This window comes from Elephantulus edwardii, unplaced genomic scaffold, assembly GCF_000299155.1.
Source record: "Elephantulus edwardii isolate Elephantulus edwardi_28Jun2011 unplaced genomic scaffold, EleEdw1.0 scaffold00174, whole genome shotgun sequence".
Classification (NCBI taxonomy): Eukaryota; Metazoa; Chordata; class Mammalia; order Macroscelidea; family Macroscelididae; genus Elephantulus; species Elephantulus edwardii.
Window position 1 is genome coordinate 6,219,966 of NW_006399924.1, and position 19,160 is coordinate 6,239,125.

Below are 19,160 nucleotides of genomic sequence, written 5' to 3' on the forward strand. Positions count from 1 at the left end.
ACTCTACGGCACATAACAACAAGAAGAATTATAGATGGTATTGTTTCTTAGTTTCCCTCTGCATTTTCTTTTACTGTAGAGAAATCACACTAATTTTTCTATATTCATTCATCTTGTATCCTACCACTCTACTAAATCTTCTCACAGGGGTGACAGTTTTGCCACATCTTTGGTCATCTAAGATGTCTCTTACTTCCTTCTCTTATAGTATTGCAGTAGCAGTACTTCCAATACTGAACAGGAGTGGTGAAAGTGAGCATCCTTGCCTCTTCCCTATTTGCAAAGGGAATGTATTTTGTCTTTCTCCATTAAGAACGATGTTGGCTCTTGGTTTTGCATATATACTTTCCACTACGTTGAGAGAATTCCCTTCTATTCCTATTTTGCTTAGTGTTTCAATCAGATAGGGGTGGCAGATTTTGTTAAAGATCTTTTTTGGTGTCAGTTAATAGATTTATGTGGTTCTTGTTCTTTGCTTTGTTAATGTGTGGTTGTTTTCTTATGTTGAACCATCCTTGCATACCTGTTATGAATCTCACTTGGTCTTTATGATTTTTTTCTCATTATGTATTGTTGGATTCTTTTGACTAGGATTTTGTTAAGGATTTTTGTATTTATATTCATGAGAGATACTGATCTGTCATTTTCTTTTTTGGTAATCTCTTTGCCTTATTTTGATATTAAGAATATGCTTGCTTCATAGGATGACTTTGGGAGTATTCCTTATTTTTCTTTTAAAAAAATAGTTTAAGTAGAAATAGTGATATGTCTTCTCTGACTGCTAGAATTTAACTGTGAGACCCTCTGGACCAGGACTTTATTTTGTTGGAGTCTTTTTATGATCTGCTCAATTTCTTCTTTTGTGATGGGATGTTTCATGTATGTCTGTGTTATTCTGGGTAGAGTGGGAGTTTCAAGGAGTTTGTCTTACCTCTAAGCTTTCAATTTCATCAGAGTATAATTTTTCATAATATTACAATATTAGCAATTTAATTTCATCTGGTTCTGTTGTGATGATACCTCTATTATTTCTTATTGGAGATTTTTTGTGTTTTTTCTTTCTTTTATTTTGTTAAATGTGTCAGTGTTTTGTCAATTTTATTGACCCTTTCAAATAACCAGCTCCTTGTCTTGTTGATTGTTTCAATTCTATTTCTGTTTTCTATCTCATTAATTTCCGTTTTTGTCATTAATTTCCTTTCTTCTAGAGGCTGTGGGGTTATACTGCTATTCTTTTACTATTTGATGGAGGTTTTGAGTTAGATCACTAGTTGTGTTTTTTCTTCCTTTTTTATATATTTGCTTGTTATGAACTATTCACTAAGGACTGCATTAGCAGTATCCCAGAGGTTTTGGTATGCTGTGTTTTCATTATCATTTGTTTCAAGGAACTTTTTTAATTCATTTTTTTAAACTTCTATAAAGCAATCATATTCTTCTTGTTGTTATGTTCTGTTGAGTTAGCTATGACTTATATCAACCCTATGAATAATAGGTCTGAACCTCACCCTATCTTGAGCTAATCTCACTGTCTCAGACACACCTGCCTCCATTGCCACAGTCACCATGTCAATACATTCCATCCAGGATCTCTTTCTCTCTTGCACTGAACCTCCACCCTTCCAAGCTCCCATCTTCAAAGCTGGTCCCTCCTGGCCACATGTCCAAAGCAAGTGATACACAGCTTTGCTATCCTTGCTTCCAAGGTGCAACCTGGGTTTACCCTCTTTAGGACAGACATGTTTGTTCTCTTGGCAGTTCTTAGTATGTTTAATAATCTTCCCTAGCACCAAAATGCAATGGCATCTCGTCTTCTTCTGTTCTCCTTAGTCATTGTCCAGTTCTCAGATGCATAGTAAATAATTGCAAAGACCATGGCTTGGATCAAGTGCACCTTAGTTGCTAGACCGATGTCATTACTCCTTAGCATACTGGAAAGGTCTGTGATAGCATATTTTCCCAAAGCAAATTGTCTTTTGATTTCCTGAATGCTGGTGCCAAGAGTGTTGATTGTGGACCTGAGCAAGATGAAATTGATATTAAAATTTAATTTCTCCTACATCTATCATGACACTGCCAATTAGATCAATGGTGAGAATCGTTGTTTTCTTGATTTTGAGATGCGAAGTCCTCCTCAGTTTTGGTGAGCAAAGTTGTATCATTGCCATAAATGCAGGTTGCTGATGAATCTTCTTGCAATCTTTTTTAAAAAAAATTTTTAAATTATTATATTAGTTTATTTACAAAATTCAAATACATTGTTTTCCAGAACAGATTCTTCCAACTTCCCTCACCCCCTAATCAAATTGTACAGCCCCATGATTAATCCTACTTTTCCCCTGCACATCCTCATCCCTCTACTTCCACATCCCCCCTGCCTTGGATCCTTATACTCATTCTACAATAATGGTTTTATACAATATTTGTCCTTGTGAGACCAAATTGGTTCACTCAGCATAATGCTTTCTAGCCTTTCCAAGTTAGGTAATGTTGTAGTTGTTGTTGTTATGTGCCGTCGAGTCACTTGCGACTCATAGCGACCCTGTGTATGACAGCCCTAAACCCTGCTCTATCCTGTGCCAATCGCACTGCCTCTGACACACCCATCCTGATTACCCCAGTCACTAAATCAATCCACCTCTTAGAGGGTCTTCCTCTCCTGCGCTGTCCCTCCACCCTCCCAAGCATGATGTCCCTCTCCAAGGACCTGTCCCTCCTTACAACATGTCCAAAGTATGTCAGACGAAGCCCCAGAATCCTTGCCTCCAAGGAGTAGCCTGGTTTAACCCTCTCCAGGATGAATCTGTTAGTTAGGTAATAATATGCAAAATCATAGCTCCTATGTGCTGTATGGTAGGAATTGTGTGAATATACCATAATTTCTCAATCCATACATTTGTGGTTGGACATCTGGGCTGTTTCCACGTTCTTGCAATAGTGAATAATGTTGGTATGATCATTGGTGTACTCTGCTTGTGCCTCAGTTCTCATTTTCTCAGGGTATATTCCAAGTAGTGGAATAGCTGGGTCATCTTCTTCCAATCTTGATGCCACATTCTTGTTCACAGAGTCCAGCCTCCCAAATGATCTGTTCCATATATAGATTGAAAAGATGTGGAAAAAGGACACATCCTTCATACACTCCTCTAATGATTTTGAACCATGCTTTATTTCCTTCCTCGGTTCTGAAGACTGCTTCCTGGTTTAAGTATAACCTTCGCAGGAGAGCAGTCAAATGTTCTAGGATCCCCATGATTCTCAGTGCTAGTCACAATTTATTGTAATCCACACAGTCAAATGCCTTTTGATAGTCAATAAACCCTATATGGACATTTCTCTGGTATTTACTACCTTGATCCAACATCCATCTGACATTGGCAATGATATCCCTAGTGCTGTGGTCTCTTCTAAACCCAGCTTGTATTTCTGGCAATTCTTTGTTGATGTACTGTTCCAGTAGGTTTTGGATAATCATTAGCAAGATTTTGTTTGTTTGTAACATTAGTAATACTATTTGATAATTTCCACACCCTGTTGGATCACCTTGTTGGGAATCTGTTGGCCAGATAGCTATCCTCTAGATTTCTTGGTACAACCTGGTGAGCATATCCAGGGCTACATCTGTTTGTTGAAATGCATCAATTGATAGTCCATTAATTCCTAGGGCCTTATTTCCCCCCTGCCCCCCCACCCAATTCCTTCAGAGTAGCTTGGATTTCTTCCTTAATCACCATTGTTTCTTGAGCATATACTATTTAATGAAATTCTTCTGAGTCAGCCAATTCTCTTTGGTACAGTTCTTTTGATGCTTACTGGATCATTCAATATTCTACCCATAGCATTTTTAAGTACTGCAACTTGAGGGTGAATTTGTTCTTCAATTTCTTCAGCTTAATAAGTGCTTAGTGTGTTTGTTTCTTTTGATTTTCTAAGTCCAGCTGTTGGTGTATTTTGTTATATTTTGCCTTGTTTTTCCAGGTTGTTTTTGAAATCTTCTGTCTTTCCCAATTTCCTCTTTTCCTTTGGCTTCTTGACTTTCTACTGCAATATTCCATTTTTCTACTTCTATCTCGGTCTTTTCTTCCTCCTCTATCTTAGTAATGACCTTTTGCATTCTTTCTGGATGATTTTTTATAGTAGATTTTATTTTTTATTATTTTCATAAAAGCAAATTATCAGATAAGGGAGATAATCACTGAATGAAGAGTAGTTAAATTCTCAGGTTTTGTTGACAAGATTCAAACTTCTTACTTTAAGAAAGGAAAAGCAAAAACAAAAACACAATGTTGAGTCCAGGCCATCTAGCATATTGTTCATGAGTAACTATTGGTTGGGGTTGGGGGTGGAGATGGTTGACATTTAATGGTGGTGGGGTTCGTGGTGGATCTTGCTCTAATGAGATGTATAGATGCTCCAGCCTGGTGTCATGTGATCCTTGATGAGGGTGGTGCAGGAGCAGTCCTTCTGGAGTGGACATGAATCCCTTGACAGAAGGAATCTTCATATCTCCTTGAACTTAGCCTACTCACTGGATCAGTCAGTTTAAATTCCTGAGTCTCCATGGTCAGACATTGTCTGGAATGGCCTTGAGTATTCAGAGTGAGATGTTTTGCCTGCATACAGGCAATGATCAGGGCTCCACATACACAGGGAATGAGAGACAAGTTACCAGTTTCACTCACTCAGCTCCCTATTCCAATTGCAATTTCTCTGCCGATCAAGCATGAGCAGCAAAGAGATGCCCCCCCCCATACGTGGTTGTGACCTACAGTGGCAAGACCCCTCTTCTGAGAGTCCCATGAAGCACAAGTCTATAGTTTCAGTAGTGGTTTCTGTGGGGGGCATGGCTTTTGTGGAGGCTCAGGATGGTATTCTTGATATCCTTCCATGGCTCATATCGTCTTTGTTCATTAGTGTTCAAATGTTCAAACCTGTTTCTGAGATGGCTTTTAAATTCAGGTGGGATAGTATCAAGATTATATTTTGGTTCTTCAGGATTTGGTTTTATTTTCCCCAGCTTCAGTTTGAACTTGTATATGATTAGTTGATGGCCTGTTCCATCAACAGCTGATATTGAGCTTTTCCAACCAATTCTTTCCACTGATATAAACAATCTGGTTCCTGTGTATTCCATCAGTTGAGGTCCATGTGTATAGTCACCATTTGTGGTTTGTATAGAAGGTATTTGAAATTAATAAACCATTGATTGTATAAAATTCTATCATTTTATCTCCATCCTCATTTTCTGTCACAAGTCCCTATTTTCCAACTACCGATCCTTCTTCCTTGTTCCCTACTTTTGCATTCCATTGACCAATTATTATTAATGAGTTTTAGTTTGATGTTCAATCAGTTTTAGACTGCAAAAGCCAGTAGAAATATTCTATTTCCTCCCCTCTGACTATAGTTCTTGGTACATATGTTTGAATGATAATAATATTAACAGGTTTTCCTTGTACTTATATGGATATTATCTGGTTACAACATTTTATTTTAGAATGGATCTAGAATGGTCTTTCTTACTATGAACGTGAACTCATTTTCCTCACTTTTTTAAAAAAAAATTATTAACTTTAATGAAAGTTTACAGAGACTTAGGATTTCCACTCATTCATTGTTGCACTTATCATTCCTGGCATAGTAGATTATATGATTGTCTGATTTAAATAGCCCATGCCCACTCACCTCATTTTGCCAATGCCTAGTATGTCAATATTTAAGCATTCTATTTCTTTTTTTAAGAATGTCCAACTTTCCTACATTCATATTTTTTGCATTCCACATTCAAATTATTAGTGTTTGTTTTGCATCTGTTCCTTTTCATTTATGTTTCCAAATATGAGGGCTCAGCCTCCCGTGCTGTATCTACTAGTCTAAGTGTGCTCTATTGTTCATTCGCTTTTTGATGACCTATTAATTTGGAAGTAGAAGGCCAATTCTTCTTCCTAGTCTGTCTTCATAGAGAATCTCACTTTAGTACAGTATCTGACAGATAAGCATTTTATTGAAAAGAACAGATGAAAGAACCTTCCCTTCCCCATGAAATAAATTCTGTGATCCTGTGCCTTGTCCACCTCACCTGCGGACACATTCCCCCTCTCCCTACACTGGAACCTACACCTCCCCACCTTCCACATCGTCCCACCCCCTGGCCCCTGACCCACCCCAACCGACAAGTGAGTGTTAAGCGAGGCCTGAACTAAGCCTTAATATGATTCCTCAAGACTCCAGTCACTTCTATCTGTTCGCTATCTCTGCTCCCCAGAAATGATGGTCCTCTGAGCCTCTTGGTGTGCTGCAGATCATGGCTTCTTCATCCTGTTCCCTGATGTGTTTGTATGGTCCCCTGCTCGCACAGACATCTCTCTGTCTTGTGCCAGTGCTGATGTCTTGTCTCTTTTCCCCATGTTAAGAGTTCTTTAGCTTCTACGTGGGTGGTTTTGTAAGCTTTACGCTCTTGTCATTAGTTTATAGTTATATGACATTGTAGTCTGAGAAGACACTTTGTATTATTTCAATGTGTTTTATTTTGCTGAGGCTTACAGTACCCTGAATATGTCCACAAGACTGAGTTGGCTGATTGTATAGTTTAGATCTTCTGCATCTTTGTTACTTTTTTTTTTTTAGTTGAACTCTGATGAGAATGGTGTGTTAAAATCTCCTATCACTATCATAGTGCTATGTCTTTCTTCAATTCATTTTTTTTAATATTAACTTATTATTGCACAACATCCTCCCTTTCCCCTTCTCTCTCCTCCAATCCTCTTTGCAATGTACCTCTTATTCTGGACTATTGTCATATGTATAATGCCTAATCATATATTCCTTTTAAACAGTTCTTTCCTTCATCTTTTCCAATGTATAGTGTTCATTATCTCTCCACTCTAATTCTATTCTTCTCCCAATCCCCGCTCCATTTCAGTCCTGTTATATAACAGTAGTGCTATGCAATATTTGCCCTTTTGTGACTGAGCTATTTCAGTAAGCATAATGTCCCCACGGTCACTCATGTTGTGTAATGTTTTACAGATTTATTGTTTTTCAGTGTTGTAGTATTCCATTGTATTGAATATGCCACAGTTTTCCCTGCCCATTCATTTGTTGATGGGTTCTTTGGTTGCTTCCATTTCTTCGCTATTTTAAATAGCACAGCAGTAAACATGGGTGTGCATACATTTGTTTGGATGGTTGTTCTGGTTTCTTTACGGTATATTCCCAGTAGCAGCATGGCTGGGTCAAATGGTATTTCTATTTCCAGCTTTCTCAGAAAGCGCCAAACCTCCTTCCACAGTGGTTGTACCATTTTACACTCCCAGCAGCAGTGAATACGGTTCCAATCTCTCCACCACCTTGCCAGCCCTTATTGTTTGCTACTCTGTTGAACTTTCCTACTGTTGCTGGAATGAAATTATATCTTATAGTTGTTTTGCTTTAATTCTTAACTGTTGTTTTGTGTATTTTGCAGGTCATTTGGTATATGGATATTGACCAAGATATTGTTCTGTTGTTCATTATATAGTGTGCTTCCTTATTTTTTTATGATGGTTTTCACCCTAAAGTCTGTTTTATAAGAGAGTATTATCTCCACTCTTGCTTTTTTGTGGCTGCTGTCTGCTTGGTGTTTTTTTCCACACTTTGATATTTTTTTTAACCTTTGATTTTTAGTCTTTTTCCTGGGCTTTGCTTTTTTATCCATCCTATTATTCTTTTTCTCTTAATTTGGTACATCTAGTCCATTCACATTAAGTGTAATAATTGGTAGGCCATATATTATCATTGCCATTTTGCTGTGCTTCTTTTTCTGCTGCAGTCAGGAAATCAAAAGACAAATTTCAATGTGAAAACCTGGGGTCAGGGACCTCTCCAGAGTACTGAGGAACAATGATGTCAGTCTAGAGACTAAGGTGCACCTGATCCAGGCCATGGTCTTCACAGTTACTTGCTATGTATGAGAGAACTGGACAATGACTAAGGATGACAGAAGAAGAATTGATGCCTTTGAGTTTTGGTGTGAAGAAGAGTATTGGGCATACTCGGGACCACCAAGAGATCAAACAGGTCTGTCTTGGAGAGGGTGAAATAAAGTTTCTCCTTGGAGGCTAGGATTTTGAAGTTCTGTCTCATATATTTTGGGCACTTGCCCAGAAAAACTGGTTCTTGGAGAAGGATATTTTGCTCAGAAAGGTGGAAGGACAACACATGAGAAGAAGACACCAAATGAGATGTATTGACATAATTACTGGGGCAATAAGGGTAGGTGTGTTTGCAGTGAGTCTGGCTCAGAACAGGGCAGGATTCAGAGCTGTTGTACAGAGGGTCACTATGAGTCACAGGTGACTCATCAGCACATAACAATAACATGGTCTATACACTTTCCTTTGGTGTCTCTGTGTGAAGAACTTTCCCTGTAATTTCTTGTAGAATTGGCCTTGTTTCCACAAGTTCCTTAAGTTCCTGCTTTTCTGCAAATTAATTCATTTCTCTTTCGTATCTGATGGACAGGTTTGCTGAGGACAGTATCCTCTTCTGGCAATTGTTTTCTTTCAGTCTTCTATATATACCATCCCATTGTCTTTTTGTGTGTATGGTTTCTGTTGAGAAATCAGAACTTAATCTAATTGGTTCCCCTTTGTAGGTGACTCTTTGTTTTTCCCATGCAGCTTTTTGTATTCTTTCCTTTTCTTTGATTTTGGCAAATTTGACTATGATGTTTTTCTTTTGAGATCTAGTCTGCTTCATTTTCTCAGTGCTTTCCTTGCCCCCTTATGTTCTGTAATTCCAATCATATGTATGTTTTTTCTTTTGATTTATCCCACATGATACTAATGCTTTCTTTCTTTTCTTTTTGTCTCTTGTTTATTCTCCTAGTATGTTCTCATTGAGGTTCTTATTTTTCAGCTGCTGACTTTCTGTTCCATCTTTTCTATGTGCTTTTTTGGCCCTCTAAGATGTTAGAAAATGATGTCATTTAGGTATTGATACTCTGAATTGCATTTTCATGCATTCTTGTTATTTCTAGTATTGTGTTGGCCATACTCTTTCTACCTTGTGATGATTTTTTAAGTTCTTATAACATCAACAATTTTAGTTCTTCTCCCATCTTTTGCAGTTTCTTCCATAGTTAGATATATTTCTTCTGCATTGATTTATTTATTTTGGCCCCTTTCTCTGGATTATTCACTTTATTTATGGTTTTCATTCTTTCTTCCATAATCTGTATCTTCTTCCATAGTTGTTCATATTACTCCTTATCAGTATATTTCTTCTTTCTGTCTCTGTGGTTTTCTTTGGGTCTGCATTATGCTCTGTTTTCTTGAGGAGTCTTATTTTGAGGGGTTTTTTCTCACAATGTGTTAATCTGCATGCTGCTTGCTTGATCTTATGCGAAGTTCTTCTTTGTATATGTGTTAAACCATGTCTATTGTGTTTGAGTAGGTTTATGACTGTTCTTTATCTTTATGATGCTATCGGGCAGTTGCAGATTTAAGGTGATCATTTTATAGGGGGAGAGCAACATGCTATACTGTTAGTCCTTTCTGGTCCTGTACAGGGAAAAGTTCACCTTTCCTAAAGTCCTTCCAGTTCTTCCCAGACTGCATGCAGTTTAGTCCTGTGGAGATCTCACCTGAGTGCTTCCTGGCTCTTCTAAATTTGATAATTGTCCTTGGTGGATCACAGTGTGGCCGTAGGTCAACTTCCCCTGACTGCTGCTATCTCTCTATATTGGAAAGGGTGATGTCTTCAGTCTCTCAGGTCTCCAGAAGCCTGGTGGGATTCTCTCTTCCTGCACCCACCTCTTTTAAGGTTTTCCTTGGTGATACTGGTGCACAGTGTAGCTAGATACCACCTTCTTCCTTGCTGCTGCACTCTTTCTATCTGATGTGGGGTGATGGGGGAAGAGCCACCACATACTTTAATGCAGCTGCCCTCTCAGGTCTCCAGTAGGCTGCTGACAATCCCTCCTGCCTGTGCCTGCCTCTTTTAAAGTTTGTCATTGTCATTTTTAGGTGTGCTATTGTGCATGGCAGCCAGAGAACCACCATCCAGCCCTGGCTGCTGCACTCAAAAATTATACTCTATTCTTTAAAACGAAAATATTCAAATTTTAATGAAAAGTGAAGGAAGGGTAGTATTGCATCAAGGGAGGTTTTTATTTCTTTTAAGATATGAGAGACTTAAGCATGTTTGTGTTACTGTAGGAAGAAGATAGTCTTAAAAGATACAGGACATGGCAGGGTAGGTTGGATAATAGGGAAAAATGTGGTTTCAAATCCATAAGGAACCAAGGATGGTGGGTTGAGAGAAAATGCAGTATTTAGAAGATGTGGCCTGGAGCAGGAGGAGGGGCAGCTCTTTCTCCAAGGAAGGTTGTCATTGACAAGTTAATAGTTCCCAAAGAGGAAAAAGAAGCAGGAAAGGAAATGAATCGATTGTTTTGAGGCTAACACAAGCTAATTAGGTGAAATTATATTACAACATTTTGACGAGTTACCTGGCATTATTGTAATGGAAATCTCTACAACAAAAGCTTTCCAAGCTCTGGCTAGTGGCCCACATATATGACAGAGCCAAATACTGCAGTCAAAGAATGTGGACAATTCTTGGAGTCAGTGTCAAGAGGGCATTACCAATAATGGAAAAGTACTTCAAATGGAAAATAAGAATGGTTTCCAAATGAAAGCTGGTATTGTAATCATGCTGTACTTCTAACTCCTGACTCATCTGCAATATTTTGTATCTTATTAAACTCACTGCCCCCTAGTCAGAACTGACTCATTGCTGACCCTGCAGTGGGTTTTCTGATGGTATAATTCACACAGGAGGAGAGATCCAATCTTTCTACCTTGTAGAGGTGGTAGGATTCAAACTGCCAGAGAGGTGCTACCTTTTGGTTAGCTGCACAGCTAGCTCTGTCGGCTAGACCACCAGGGCTCTATATAACTCACTTGAAAGTAAACCTCAGTTAAATTTTCTACTTAAAAGGCCATTTGAGCACCTCCTGACACATTGAGAATGAACAGTTGAACATTCCCCATCCAGTAATAACTATCTCATAGTCTTGATGGATCCCCAATTCCCAGTGGAGGCCTTGTCTAGATACCAAATCTGAGCTTTTATACAGAGATAATGAATTAGGCACAACTATAGAACGTCTCAATTTGCATTATTTTCATTCTCAGAGAGTTAGAGGAATTAAGTATTCTCTTGGGAACAGCACCAGTTCTGAGTTAGAGAGTGAGAATAGTTCAAATTTGTCACCCTGAACTTTACTCTTTGATCTTACTTTATTGGCAGCTAGAAGAAGACAAGATGGATTGACACAATGACTGTAACAATGTGTTTGAATATATCAGGGATGGATAGGAGGGAATAGGATAAGGCAAGTTTCAAATCCTTTTGTTCCCCAGGTTGCTATGGGTTGTAGTTGACTTGATGGCACCTTCCAACAGAACAGCAGATCCTCTTCTTTCCTTCAAGTTTGCCACCTTTTTATCACTACTTTTCATTTGGCATGGAAATTCTTTTTCAACTGAAGATCTGAAACTAAATTTACACGATAAGCCATTGACACAACAAAGAACATGTTTATTCTCCAAAGGGTATGGCCATATAAAATAATCTCTTTTAATTGTATTAAAGACTTTGATCTCTGCTAAAAAGCACTGGGCATCAAGAAGCAGAACGGAGATAAATTGGAGAGAAAGGGGGAGAGAGAGAGAAAAAGAGAGAGAGATATTAACTATCCATATGCATAGTTAATAGAGTTCTTTTCATGTTGCTTCTTCCTTATATTGTGATTCCTACCATCGATGGGACAAAAAGAGATGACTGGGATCACCACACATAGGTATGTATGAACATGAAGATTCAATTTCTGTGACTACTGGTCTTCCTTGTATACACCTCTTGACTTAACCTCCCAGTTCTTCAAGCACTAGAGCAGGGCAATGGCTCAAATATCCTTCTAGAATGGCATCCCAGCAATGGCCAGAGTGTTTACAGATTTATCCCTCTGGCATCCTTCTAGTTTTCTACCTGCAGAGTTCTTTATTAAGGAAAAGTAAGTATAATCGAGCATAAATACTTAGAGACAAGTAAGAGTGCTTGTTAGTAGAAACATAATCATACTTTATTGCTTCTTCTGAATGCTGATGACCACCCTTCTCTCTTGTCCCTTTATGAAGCCAGTGATACTCAGATAGTTCTGGCCCTTTGTCTGGACCTGAGCACCTCTGAATGACTGAAATTCATTTGTTGGAGCAAGGCTTCTGTGTAGACTATTTCATTCAACCTTCATCACCAGGCAAACAATTGTGTCTTGAAGAAGTCTCATTTCTCTAACCTTTTCTGCAATATACTTCTATATCGAAGGATGAAAAATCAGAGCTGACACCATGTGGATTATTTATATGGGTAAAATCCCACAGGCAGCTCAAGAAGTACAATAAACATTTGCTATTCTGCTGCTCTGGCCCTAAGAAAACCAATTGCAGTTGACACAATAATCAGTTTCCCCAAGAACATGGTTTCTTTCAAATTTTCAGATTCTGGTAGAAAGACCATGGAGCTTTGAGCTGGACACTTCTGAGATATTGTGACTCAGCAGCCCTGGGACAAAGGTTTCACCAAACACTAAAATCAGCATCTGAAATAGGATCTTGTTTCAATGGAAACTTTGCTTCACCTCCAAACATGACTTGTCTCTCTGATCTTGAAAGCTCTCAAAGTCTTGCATAGCTAGGAATGATGGAGAACTAGCCCCAAAAGGTGGGACTTTAGGAAAAGAAACTCACATAATAAAACAGTATTTTGAGAGTTGGGGTTTTTTTTGTATATGCTTATATAAAGGATATAGTCTTACTGAGCAAATTTTGAAAATAAAGACAGACATAAAGAAGAAAATTAAAATAACTTATCATCCCATCTACGCATTACATTCTGGTACATTTCCCTTAAGCTTTTTGTATACTTTACAAAATGAAAACATACCACCTATGCAGTTTTACATCCTGAGTTTTGTACTTTACATTATATCATGACTATAACAAGTTTGATTATCAAATTTCAAACTCACCGGGATATAAATACAAAATGATTTTGCTTTTTCAATAATTGCTACCAAAGTGCTCTGTTAAATCTGCTGGGAAACAGACAGCATTGATTCCTTGGGAATCAAACACAGCTCAGTCTCATTCCATAACTTTCAGTCATATTCAGTTAGTAAAATAATCTCATTTTGATGTTTTAAGTCTAGTCTTTTACATTAAGAAAAATAGTTCTATATTTAATGGGTTGTAATTTCTCTTCATGTTTCCTCCCAAGAACTTTTTCAGCTTCTGTCTTGCACTGTCTGCTGTTTCTCACTCCTTCTTCTTGGATTTGAACTTTATCCATTAGGGGGATAGACGGGAGCAAAAACAAATAAAAGAATGCCTCCTTCCATGGCTTTCCTTGGTAGTTGCTGCTCCTTCCTCTTGGTCATTGCCCCTGCTCTAGCTCTTTGTCATGGGATCCATACGATGGACAGAAAACTCTACCCTATTTGCACCACTGCCTTGCTGTCATCTCTGACAATGTCAGGGATGTGATCTGCAGCTGTCAAATCCCCTTGATGAGGGGCTTATCCTCTTGATAATTTGTCTTCACCTGCAGCATTCCCACTACGCTCATAAAATCTGCTACTATGATGTGACTGTGGCACAGGAAGATCTGGAGTGCCCTCCAAAAGGGGTGGGTTTTGATCACTTGGTCACACCACATTATTCTCAGAAAGTCTCAGGATGGGCTTCCTTGCTCTGGAAGAATCTAGGAATGAGATATCAGAATATCCTTCTTAGGAAACACTCCAAAATACCTAAACCTCCTCTTGGAGCCCTTCTTTGGGTTTGAAGATTGTAAAGGTTGCATTTTCCTCTGCCTATTTCTCCATGGAGAAAGAAATGAACTCTCTTGGCAAATTCTAGATTCCCTTAAAAAGTGACTTTATGATATATGCATAATAAAAAGTCTCCAAATCAGTTTAACTTTTGTCAGTTCTCTCAGTATGGAGAGTCTAACAATGAGGAATAATGTTTTCTTTGCACTCAGCTCATATAATACTTCATTATTTTGTTTTCAGCAGTTCTGTGTCTCTGCTGAAAGCTGCACAATCCCACAGGGTAATGATCTCAATCAGCTCCATCCTATAAACACGATGGTGGTATCACTAGGAGGTATGGACACGGGGGAGAGGAAGGTGGTGCTGACCACACCCCTAATACTGTTGTGGGGGGTGACACTAAAATGACCTCTACAGCAGGTGAAGCCTGGAGTCTACAATGGCGGGGAGCAGGCTGGCACTGCAGGGGAGGAGCCGTCAAGGCAGTGTAATATGTCACTAGGATTTGTTTCATCGAGTTATCATTCAATTCTCTGAAGGGACAGCAAGACAGATACTTTCTCTTCTCCCCACTGTTTACATGAAAAAAAGAAGCATATCCTCAGATTTGCTTCCTTTCTCTTCCCCAAGACAAGGTAGTATTAAACTGAAAAATAGCATTAGTGTCATATGTACAATGGCCTGTATGTACTTCCTGGGCCAGAGGAGCAGGAAACGATGGTCCTTAAGCTTTTTGAATTCTTGGAAACCATGCTTAACATTGTGTTAGTCATAAGTGTGATGGAGAAATAGTAGGAAACAGGATATGTTCCAATTGATTGGGTAATCTTTCTCTGCTCTTGACAAAACGTCAATGCTTTGTTCTTTTGCCTAGCAACAGAGTAGAATTTTAATAACAGGTAGAAATTATAGTAGTGAAAAGCCTCGGTGTATAATCTAATAACCTGGATTTGAATTGTATACCCTCTATGTAATGGTATGAAGCAGTGGTGGCTTAGTGGTAAGGAGTGGCCCTGTCAACCCAAAGTCACACAGTTCAAATCCATCAGTTGCTCCGTGGAAGAAAGATGGGCAGTTTCCTCCTATGCAATTGACTCCTTCTGAAAATCCACTGGGGGATCAGCTGTGAGTTGGTTCCAACTCAAGAGTACACAGCAACAATAAAAACAACATGTAGTGGTGCAAGGAGACAGGAGGTTTCATGTATAACTTGTGTTGCTTATCAACAGGTCAGTGGTTCAAATCCACCAGCTACTCTGCAAGGGAAAGACAAGGCAGTCTCCTTCTGTTAAGGTTTACCATCTTCATACTTGATGGGGGGTGGGGGGTGGGGTCCTGTTGATTGTGGTTGACTCTAGAGTAGTGGTTTTTGCATGGTGATGCAGTAGTTAAGTACTTTGATGTTTTCCAGAAAGTCAGCGGTTAGAACCCACCGTTAGGTACACTACAGGGGGAAAAGGAGTCACTCTGTTTCTGTAAAAAGATTTACAGCCTCAGAATTCCTATGAGGAAATTCCATTCTATCCATCAGGATTGCTACCAGTCAGAATCCACTGACAGCATTCAGTTTGGCTTTATATGTTTGATAACTATGACACAGGGCTGTTGTTGTTGGGTGCCATAGAGTCAGAACTGACCCATAGCTGACCCTCTCTGGTGGATTTTCAAAGGCACTTACTCACATGGGAGGAGACTGCCCATCTTTCTCCCGTGGAGCAGCTGGTGGCCTCGAACTGAGTGCCTTCAGAATTGCAGTGTAGCTTCTTGCCACTAGGCCACCAGATGCTTTCTCTTCTCTCCCACTGTTTACACACCACCAGAGCTCCTATGGCACAGGGCAAGGCAGCATTTTTTGTTCTGTTACACTGTGAAACACAAATGGCTTGATGACAATTAATCCACCTAACTGCCCTACCTGACAGCAGCCCTGGTGACAAGTTCCTCCTGTCAAGTAGCTGCTGAGTTTGAATTATCCACCTTTCAGTTAGCAACCCAGCACTTCGCAGCTGCACTACCAAGGCTCCATTATGACTCTAAGTAGTCCAGCACTCAGCAGCAACACATTTGTCACTCAGGGCTGTGTATGGCTTCACAGAAGAGAACACAAAGGATCATAGGTTAACTGTGGTGATTTTTTTCTTTACATAAACCAGAGGTAGGAAGGGCAGGACTGGTGACACTTTTCTCAAGAATGTCATTTAGGGCTCCGGATCCTTTGACTTCCTGCTGTGCCTTCTTAGCATGCAGCTTTCATCCTTGGGGCTAGAGAAGAATTGTTGCACTTGTAGACCTCCTGCGCACACTTCAGGTATGAAAGAAGAGGACGGAGCACGACATATGATCCCGTCCTTTAAAAATAAATTTTTCAGGTGATTCCACCAGGAACTTCCATTTACGTTTTATTGACCCGACTCTCTTGTTGAAAAAGAATGTATGAAGACAATAGCTTAGCTTTCTAATCTTTATAGTGAAGGAAAGCAAGGGAGACACCAGTCATAAATGACACATTATCTGTGTGACCTCGCTTGTGTTACCTGACATACAGAAACACCTCTGCTTTTGCCTTTATAAAATGTGCATATTGTTCCTACCTCATAGAGTTGTTCTGAGGCTTAAGATAAGGTATGCTAAGTTCTTAGCATAATTCCAAATACATCATAAACTCAATATTTTTTTAAATGAACCATGTTAGACCCATGTTTATCGAAAAGTTATATGGAGGTCAGAATAGGATCAAAGGCTCTCATGCCAGTATTTTTCACTTAACGGGGAGCTTACCCAAATTTTGAAGACTTTTTTGAGGCTCAATGTCAAGAAGACAAAGATTCTCACCACTGGACCAATCGGCGGCATCAGGATGGATGGTGAAGAGATTGAGATTGTACACAGCTTTAGTTTGCTTGGCTCCATAGTCAACAGTCTTGGCACCAGCAGCCAGGAAATTAAAAGTGCCATGGGAAAGTCTGCTGTTAGGGACCTCTCCAAAGTGCTGAAGAGCAGTGGTGTCTCTCTGGAGACTAAGGTGCGTCTGATACAGGCCATGGCCTTCGCAATCACCTGTTATGCATCAGAGAGTTGGACAATGACCAAGGAGGATAGAAGGAGAACTGATGCCTTTGAGCTGTGGTGCTGGAGAAGAGTACTGAGAATACCATGGACTGCTAGGAAAACAAATAGATTTGTCCTGGAGAGGTTTAAACCGGGTGGCTCCTTGGAGGCAAGGATTCTGAGGCTCCGTCTAACTTACTTCGGACATGTAGTGAGGAGAGACCGGTCCTTGGAGAGGGACATCATGCTTGGGAGGGTGAGGGACGGCGCAGGAGAGGAAGGCCCTCTATGAGGTGGATTGATTCAGTGACTGGGATAATTGGGATGGGAGTGTCAGAGACAGTGCGATTGGCACAGGACAGAGCGGAGTTTAGGGCTGTTGTACATAGGGTCGTTATTAGTCGCAGGCGACTCGACGGCACATAACAACAACAACAACATGCTGTTTTATTAGTGGTAGTTAGTGGGGATCAAGAGATTACCAATAACCTTGATCCCCTCTGCAGTCTATTTAAGAATGCACCCTCATTTGGCATGATGCCTATATTTTTTTAATTACAGACAGCTTTATTTTTTTATTATTAATTTCAATGAAAATTTGCAGAAATTATGGATTTCCATTCATTCACTGTTGCACTTTTCTCCCCTCCCAACCCTCCTCCCCAGTACACTAGGTCTCATAAATGGGTTCCTAAAGAGAGGTGAGTTAAAACAAACTTTCCTTAATACTTTGGATGTGGAGCCAGGGGATCTGGATCTATAACTTGATTCTGCCACTTTACAGTTAACACAATCTTGGGATTGACGCCTTTGGACTTCAGTCTACTTATCTGTAAATTGAAGAGACAAACTTTTTACCAATCTCACAAGATTTTGAAGATCAAATGAGTCAATATATGTAAAATACTCTTTGCAAATAGTGCTTCTGGGTACCATTGAGTCAATTCTGACTCATAACAACTCCACGATACAGAGTAGAACAGCCCCATAGGGTTTTATTGGTTGAAATCTTTACAGAAGCAGAACAGCAGTCTTTCTCTCACAGAGTCACTAGTGAATATGTTTGAACTACAAAAACATCAGTTAGTAGCCAAGCACTCGACCATTATGCTAGAAGCACAAGTAAAATGTTAGATTTCCTGGGAAAAGTAGCAGAATACACACTGAAGAGTGATGATCACCTACGATCCTGATGCAGCATCTCATGTCTGAGAAGACCCTTCCCTCTTGTTAATGCATGCCAAGCATTGCCCTGGTGGGCTATTGGTAAGGAACTGTGCTGCCAACCCAAAGGCACATAATTCAAATCCACCAGCTGCTCTGCAGGGAGCAAGATATGCAGAATCCTCCTGCTAGAGAATCAGCTGAGTCAGTTCCGACTTGATAGTACATAACAGATCAGGAGATCTAGGGGGGGAAAAATGCCAAGTGAGCACTATATCTTCCTTCCTCTCCTCCCACTCTGTGGCCTCCATGCTGCTCCAGAACATTTATGCTCTATGACTCTCTAACACATCAAACATAGCTTCTGCATGCTCAAGAAGAGAATAAGAACAACTACAGCTGCACATAAAGAGGAAATAGATTTATTGGGTCTTAATAGCTTAGTGATAAGAACTGCACTGCAACCCCAAATTCACACAGTTCTAATCTTCCAGCTGCTCCATGGCAGAAGGATGAGCAATCTCCTGTGTAATCAACTGCCTCTGAAAATACACTGGCGCAGCAGCTATGGGCCAGTTCTGACTCAACAGCAATACATATTGAGGAGGCCTAGCGATCCTCTGTAGTGAGTTGTACTGCTGACTCAAAGGCTGTGTCTCTCCAGTGGTTCAAATCCATCAGAGGTTTTGAAGGAGAAATGTGGACAGTCTCCTCCCATTGCAACATACAACTTCAGAAACCCAATGGAGGCTCGCTACGAGTCAGAACCAACTGGACGGCACTGAATTTTGAGTTTGAATATTTACTGGACATTATTCTGGGTATTCTACACATGTTATAGCTCTTAAATTTGAAAACTTTTTTTTTTCCAGATTTGTATGCATCCTGGTTGGAGCAAATAGTAAATGTGCCCTACTAATAACTGAAAGGAGGAAGGTTTGAGTCCACCCACCAATGTCTTGGAAGAAAGGCCAATTGATTTACTTCTGAAAAAAATCAGCCACTGAAAACCTAGTAAAGCACAGTTCTATTCTGACACACTTGCGTCATGTGTCAGACTCACTAAATA